Genomic DNA, 6707 nt, shown 5'->3' with positions numbered 1-6707 from the left:
AAAAACCAATAAATCATTTATACCACACTAATTACAAAACATTTATTAAATTCATCTAAAAAAACCAATAAAACATTTATACTACACTAATTTAATCTTCACATAGGTAAACTAATTACTTTTTCTTGGAAAAAAATAAATCTCGGATTAAAATCAATCTAAATTAAATTTACACTGCACTAGCTTCAAATACATTAACCATTTATTTTTTCCTTTTCGCCGAACTTAAAACAGATATAAATCTCCAATTAAAATCAAATTAAATTAATAATTCATAATTTCCCAAATAAGTATAGTAATTAATCTACTAACGGTCTGGCCTTTCGTTATTCTAGAATTCATTTTGCAAAAGAAATTCTAGAATATTTCCAACCACCTACACCTGCTGCCTTAAACAGCAAATCTAAACCGGTTTTTCTCTTCCAAGTTCCTATCGACCCGTTTGAGTAGGTCGACTTAAAGCATAAAAGCTCAGCATCTCACACTGAACATTCAACAGATAGCCTATTATTATCCAGTATCCTAAAAACGGCATTCTAATATTATCTACTTGCTAAATATCTCACACGCCTAATAATGGCAGCTTTTAAAAATCATTTATGTATATATCACGGTGGAAATACACTGACAAGGCCTAAAACAACTGTGTTGCAGCGATGGGAAGAGGGAAAATAGAGATCAAAAGAATAGAAAATCCAGCAAGCGGGCAAGCCACCTTCTCCAAGCGAAGAGCAGGTCAGCTTAAGAAAGCCAAAGAACTCTCCATCCTCTCTGATGCAGACGTGGCAGTAATCATATTTTCAAGCTCAGGAAAGTTCTTCGATTATGCCAGTTCAGATATGAAAAGCATACTCGACCGTTACATGACAAACTCTGAAAATTTATCATCGCCGCAATCAGAATCCCGTGCCCTAGTTGTGTGCGGCGATAACAATCACAATACAAATCAGGATGTACAGTTAGCGAAGCTGAAGCTTCAGGGCGATCAGCTGCAGTTGATGTTGAAACATAGAATGGGAGAAGATCTAGAAGCATTGGATACTGAACAATTGCAGCAGCTGAAAGAGAAAATGGAAGTGGGAATGGGGCGCGTGAGGGCGAGAAAGGACCAGTTCATGCCCAGCCGCATAAAGGAGATAACGAATACTGAAAAGGATCTGATGGAGGAGAATCGGAATTTGCAGAGAATGGTGCAGGATGTCGTGAATAATGACTATCTAACAGCTGCTCCTGATGCCAAGAGACTTCATAATTAAAACGCTGGGAATATCAAATTCCAAATCGTTTTCCGATGTATCAACTTCCATAGCCATATAATCCTCGAAGGCAAGAAGCTCTGGAATCAATATGATCTTGCTGCTAATTGGGTCCTTGGTAGTATCGAGGTAGTGCTAGGGTTTTATTTCATGTTGTTATTGTCGAGGTAGTCCTAGGATCTATTTGATGCCGTTGCGTTGTTCGGGAACGTTTCGATTTATCGAAATTATAATTAAATTTATTGAATTGTGATATAAATTTAGAAATTTTATTTATTTGGGTAATGTTTACTTGGGGTTAGGGCTTTCTTTTTATCTTTTTATATATTAGTAGACTACCAGATGGAGGAGTTGCCCCAAAAGTTATGGAAATTCCGATTATATTTAGAGAAAATCTCGTAAAGATTTTTGTAAATCCAAGTAATAGGTGCTAAACTTCAAAATTTTAGGTGTCTTAGACATTTTTGATGGTGCTGAATCCATTTCCACCATCAAAAACACGATTCAAATACCACCTCTACAAGATTTTTTGAATTTTTTTTAGGCTAAATTACAGCCACTTTTAACCGTCAAGGCACAATTCCTCTGCCTTTTTATATAGTAAAAAAATCTATGATATTTAGTTCATCAGAAAAACGATTATTAAAATTATTATTTGTGAATGTTGATTAATTTATTACGTAAATAATATCTAAAATAATACACTGCTTAAACCCATACTTAATTTATTACAGTTTATACTTAATTTATTACAGTTTATACCAAAAAAAGAATTGGTGAATGTTGATTATGCCTTAGGAAAATAAATTCTAAACCTAACAAAAACAATTCCAGATCTTAAACATAACAAAAATAATTTCCAGATCTTCTAAACATTAACTAATGTTATTTATTTTATATATTTCTATATTAAATTCTTTCCTCAAAATGCTATAAAGTTTTGTTGCTCGGCTAAAAATCAAAGTATATATATACTCTCCAAATTCGTTTTTCGATTCATGCGCACAAGACACTTTATATATACTTTCTACAAATTCAAATAAAATTTGGTGTTTCGATTCATGCCCAAAAGTCACTTTATTTTTTTAGCATTGGGTGTAGTTTGAAATTTTGAGTAATTCTATTTTTCGGTGGTGTAAAATTAATGGAAAGAGAACCATGTATTTTTTTCATTTTTATGGTAGAAAGAAGAAAGGTCGGTTATATATTAGAATAAAAGGTTTCTAATTCATTTTATCAATCATACAAGATGGCTCGAAATATGTTTATAAAATATTTTTGATGTGATTTAAATATGTTTAAGGAAAATTGTATTTTTAGAGGAATTTGACATGTAATCACATGTTGATGGTATATCATCTTCTTAGTAAATTAAGTCATAACCTCAAAATTTGAACCTTGTTTTCACGGATTTCACAAATTTGACTAAAATATGTTAAATTTTATTTAAATTCAAAAATATGATTATTACACTAAAATTTAATGAATAGATGTAAGGAGTCATGAGTGAAGAGCCTAGCCCTTCATTGGCCGTGTCAGTTACTACCTCTACTCAACCTCATGCAATGCATTCGCTACCTAGGAGGCATGAATGCCAATTGAGGATCACACTTATAATAATAAGTGAGGACTTGGAAAGGAACAAGAGAACAAAATGAAGGATGCACTAACGAAAACTACACCACAAAGAAAAGAATCACCACTATACCACATATGCCAACCCAAATTGTGTGAAGATAACTCCACTCTCAAGCCACGTAGATTGAGAATAGAAAACCCAGTTCCTAGAAAATTTAATTAGTAACAAAGCACAGACAAACCAGAAGACCACTATTACTAAATTTGCAGAAACTGGATTAGACTAGGAGGTCTTAATCCTATTGCACATACTTATCATGAGAAACCATTAGACAAAATATTCCATTGAAATTAAATCCTTACTATCCACTCAATAATTATTGATAATTAAATTAAAATTATAAAAAAGTTTATTTCACAATAAACGCTTATCGTAATTATATATTATATTCATTATAATAGATTTTTAGCATTAAAATTGAAATATGTTAATGAATTACCCAATAATGCATAAATAAAAAAAGTGTTAATACTAAAAAAACCATAATGTGTATTTGTAATGTCCACCAATCTTATTTTTTTACTAAACATATATATATATATATATTCAAATTTAATACAATATTTGAAGAAATGATACTTTTATCATATTCATGATCTATTTCATGATAGAATATTTTGTAAATATATTTATTAGGATATTTATTAAATCTCAAGTTAAATTAAATATAAATAAGTAATTTTAAAGTTTAAACCAATATAAAATTGTGTATTTTAAACATTTAAAAATTATAATAAGTAAATTTCAAACCAAATAGTTCAAAAAATTTTAATCTATTATTTTTTCTTAAATTTAATAAAAATCATAAAAAAATAATTTTATCTAATTTAATTAATTTCAACTCTTTTATATATAAATTATTTTCTTAAATTTACTTGAAAATAATGGAGAATGGATTTGTTAAGTAATTATTTGTATTGGGTTTGTATTTATGATTTAGATCTTATTTTTTAAGAGTTTGTTTAATTCTGCTAACAAAAATGTAATCACATAAATATGTGTAATCTTGTTTGATTGATTAATGAATATTCCGCGGCATTTAGATCTTATTTTTTAAGAGTTTGTTTGATTCTCCTAACAAAAATGTAATCACATAAATATGTGTAATCTTGTTTGATTGATTAATGAATATTCCACGATGTTGCTTGGTAGTGTCCAAGTGGAGTTTGTCTCACCTATGAGTTGTGTGGTTTAATCTTAAATATTGTCTTCCATATTTCTTAATTTGGTATCAGAGCCCCTTGTGGTTGAGATTGGTGGGCTGAGCCCTTATGGCAAAGACTGGTGGGTTGAGCCCTTGTGGCTGAAACTGGTGTAGTGAGCCTTTATGGTTGATGAGAGAGACTCATGAGCATGGAGAAGTGTGATCGCATTGGAAGGCTACATTTTTTGTTTGAGGATCAGGTCACTATCCTATTGTACTTGGAGCGTAGTGGATTTTGGTGTGGACTAGAGGAGGTGAGCTGAGTTGGGATTTGTTAGGAGAAGAAAGGTCGTGATGTATATTAGAGTTGACCTATGCACCCTTAGTTAACTGTACATTGTGAAGATTTGGCAGATTGTGCAAATTTTATTAAGAAAACATGAGCATATGTGTGCATCTTTTATTAAGGAAAAGTGTGCATATTGCCTAGTTTTTATGAAGGAAAAGTGAGCAGATTTGTGCAACTTTTATATAGGAAAAGTGCGCAGATTGTGAAGCTTTTATGAAGGAAAAGTGAGAATATTTGTGCAACTTTTATTAAGGAAAAGTGCGTAGATTATGAAAAACTTGAAAATGTTTCTTTTTCACATTATGTCTTTGGTAAGAGTGCACGTATCCATTTTTTGTGGAATTTATATATCGGTGGAGTTACACTTGTTTTTGTTTGAAGTTGTTAAGCCTCTCTCTAAATTTAACTTGCGCAAAGTGTGGAACCCAATTCTGGCCATTGTTGGAGTCATGGATCTGTCGATTAAGGATTCATGGAGCTACTGAAGTGTGGAGTAAGAAGTCGAGCATTGTTGGAAATTGGGATTTTTGCCAAGATGGTTAATCCCCTTGTAGAAATATATCTAAATGAGGCCAATAAGTTGAATGAATCCAATTATGTTAATTGGAAATTTAAGTTGTAGAAATTTCTAGAAGGTTATGGTGTATAGATGATCACAAAAGGAGAAGAAGCTAAACCTTCTATAGGTGTGATATCTACATCAATTCATGAATGGGATAAGTGGGAGAACAAAGCAAAGGTATTATTAAGGATATTTGTTAAATATAATATAATCCTTCACATTCATGAGTGTAAAATTTCCAGTGAAACCTGGACTACACTTAAGGATATGTATGTGACTAAGAATAAAAATTGAGATCCCTTCCTGAAAATTAAGCTCTTGTATATTAAAATGGAATAAAATGAATATGTTAGTTATTTTGTTGCAAGTATCAAAGATTTGAAAGATAAGTTGGGAGACATAGAAGAATCAGTACCTAGTACTAATCTTGTGACAATCACTTTAAATGGAATGTTACAAGACTATTAGATGTTTATTACAGGTCTTGCAGCAAGGGAGAAAGCTCCAACTTTTGAGGAATTGGGAGGTATACTGATGTAGGAAGAAAAGAGGTGCATGCATTTGAATCCTTAGAATCTAGATTTAGCACTTATGGTGAAGAAGTAATTCTCCAAAGGGAAACAAGGAGGAGGAAGTAAAGGTAGAAGTCCATCACAAAAGAGGCCATTTCCAAATTCAAATCAACATATTTCATCTGTCAGGAATTATTCTGAAATAAAATGTTTCTATTGTGGTACAAGTGTGCACTTTGCCAAAGACTGTTATAAGAATAAAAGTGATGAAGTTAGGCATAATAAGAACAAAAGGAATTCACGACATTTTGTAGGAGAAGGCATGAAATTTGATCTCAAAAATCTTAAGTTGTTTATGTCTAATGTTGTGTTTTTTGCTGAAAAAATGATGTTAATGTTTGGTTCGTGGACTCTAGAGCTTCAATTCACATGACATGCAATAAGGACTGGTATGAGAACTTCAAGGAAATCAGCATTGGCAGAAACATCTATATTGGAGATGATCGTGCACATCAAATCAAGGGATATGGTGATATTTAAGTGACTTTACCAAATGACAGTGTCAAACATATTCATAATGTTATGTATGTTCCTGGGATCAAGAAAAATATGATCTTTGTGTCCATAATCATAGATCAAAATATGAAGGTTGAATTCTTCAAAACACTTTGCATAGTAAAGAAATTGCTGGATCACTGCAAACCAGTTACTTCAAGAGTCGGGGTTGGAGGCTTGTACAAGCTTGATGTTACCAGCAATAGTCATCAAGCACTGACTTCTACAACAATGTCTACAGAGAGTCTTTGGCACCAAAGGTATGGTCATATCAATTATCATGATTTGTTGTTGTTGGAGAAATAAAGTATGGTTGAAGGAATCCCGATGTTAAAGAATGAGTATGTTTCTTGTGAAGGATGTGCATTAGGAAAAATTTAGAGAGATGAATTCCCCTCTAGTTCTGATAGGAGAAGAAGAGATGTATTAGAACTTGTGCATTTTGATGTTTGTGGACCTATGCAGACTAGATCCCTAGGAGGTGGTTATTATTTTTTGTTGTTCATTGATGATTGCACAAGGTACAATTAGATGTACTTCCTTAGGAAAAATAGTGATGTGTTTGAGTATTTCAAAGAATTAAAAAACATAACAGAGAAGCAAACAGGAAAGTTCATAAAGATCCTCTGTTTAGATCAAGGGGGAGAGTACAAATTGGGGAATTTCATCAAGTACTGCAAGGATTATGAA

General features: G+C 32.0%; 1 pseudogene; it reads left to right on the top strand.

The window, feature by feature from the left end:
- The first annotated feature begins 656 nt into the window (after nt 1-656).
- On the top strand, nt 657-1256 carry LOC149162155 (MADS-box transcription factor 23 pseudogene; annotated as a pseudogene).
- The last annotated feature ends 5451 nt before the right edge of the window (nt 1257-6707 follow it).

This window comes from Pinus tabuliformis, chromosome 5_2 (genome assembly GCF_031772625.1).
Source record: "Pinus tabuliformis cultivar Carrire ecotype Pingquan chromosome 5_2, CPIR1, whole genome shotgun sequence".
NCBI classification, from domain to species: domain Eukaryota; kingdom Viridiplantae; phylum Streptophyta; class Pinopsida; order Pinales; family Pinaceae; genus Pinus; species Pinus tabuliformis.
The sequence above is the reverse complement of the archived record's forward strand: the minus strand, read 5'-3'. Positions and strand labels throughout refer to the sequence as shown.